Consider the following 1,629-nt stretch of genomic DNA (forward strand, 5'->3'; position numbering starts at 1 on the left):
GACACTTCATTGAAGTTGGTACTGATTGGCTCTCCGAACACATTCAATGATATAAAAGTTAGTGCGTTAAGTCCAGAGGTCAGGAAAACTTTACTATCTTGCTCTGAGCTGGCAGGAGGCAAAAGGGAAAGTATGTGTGGCACACTATTGCATCATTTCTGCCTGCTCATAAGTCAGTCACAGAGGAGAATCTGGGTTTTTCCAAGAAAACTAGTTTCATCTGCCCAAAGGCAGAAAACAGAGCAGTTCATTAAAAGAACGTCTCCTCAAAAACTCTCTGAAGTTGATCCTATTTAATATTCATTCTGCAGAGATTGTTAGCTTTCAACAATATGTTGTGTTACTGACTAAACTACTGCTCTACTGTTGTTGTTTTTCCCCTCTACCCTGTGTTCTAACTACTGGTAAAGGTGTGGTGTAGTGTTCAAAGGGTCAGTGAGTCGTGGCCTCCTGAAAATTAATGGGAGTCTGAACGGAGACAAGGGAGGGACACTTTCTAACTAATTAGAATTTTCTTACTACATTTTCACTTAATAAAAGGTGCATCTCATTTTACATAATAGACATTGTTTTGCAAAAATAAAGTTTAAATCAAAAAGTTTTTAAGGCACCCTTGTGAGAAGCCCAGGCCATCTAACTTTTAAAATAAAACTAAGCATTCTGTGAAATGTGAATAATCATTTTTAACTTATAATTAGGATTTTGAAATAAACCTTTTTTAAAAAACATATAGATTGGGTATGTAAGTGATGCAAATTTCTGCCCACAACAACCTCAATTAGACTTTAGCTTTTGGGGTCTGGCCTGATAAATTGGAACAACAGTAGAAAAATAAGCTCCATAGAGCTTCTGCTTGACAGAAATGTCCTCAAGGGACCCTGAGCTCAAGCCTGAACTTTTCCAATGCTTCCATCTCAAGTCCCCGAGGAACTGGGGTGAGTCTAACAAGGAGGGGGGGCGGGGGAGTAAATCCTCCTCCACTGGGGAGGGTGGGAATAACAAGTCATACTTGTTGAGTGCTTGCAAGGAGCCAGGCTCTTCCTCCAACTCCTGCCGTGTATCACTCAGTTAATCATCCTAACAACCTATGAAATAGTCATTACGACTATCTCTGATGAGAAACTGAGTCAGAGACGTTAACAGCAATTTGCCTGCTGTCATGCACTTACAAAGTGGTGGGACTGATACTTCGCTGGTGCCAGCCGATACAGGCTGTCGGTAATATGCCTCAGCTTTGCTTATGGATTAGACAAATGCAAATGAACACCATGACGACCGGCCACAGGCAGGGCCAGTCGGTAAAGCGGGTGGGTGACTTATAAAGGACTTCTGAGATAAGGACTAACTCTGTAAGGAAGGGTGTGTGAGAATCAAAGGTGAATTCCCAGTGCCTGTGGTTGGGAAGAGGTCCGCGGCCAATTCCTAGCGGGTCCAAACCGAGAACTTGAGCTTTTACTCTCCTGTCAGCGCCCCAAAGTCCGCAGGCCAAAGAACTGAGCCACAACCGGCCGCCAGCCACGTGGCCCAGCCCGGCAGCCAGGGGGCGGGGCTGTGGAGGTGGAGCCCGAGGGGCGGGGCTGGGACTCAAGGACGCGCAGGCCGGGCGGAGTGCGCCTGCGCGCGAGGTGG

The sequence above is a fragment of the Myotis lucifugus genome, unplaced genomic scaffold, assembly GCF_000147115.1.
Source record: "Myotis lucifugus unplaced genomic scaffold, Myoluc2.0 scaffold_292, whole genome shotgun sequence".
In the NCBI taxonomy this organism is placed as follows: domain Eukaryota; kingdom Metazoa; phylum Chordata; class Mammalia; order Chiroptera; family Vespertilionidae; genus Myotis; species Myotis lucifugus.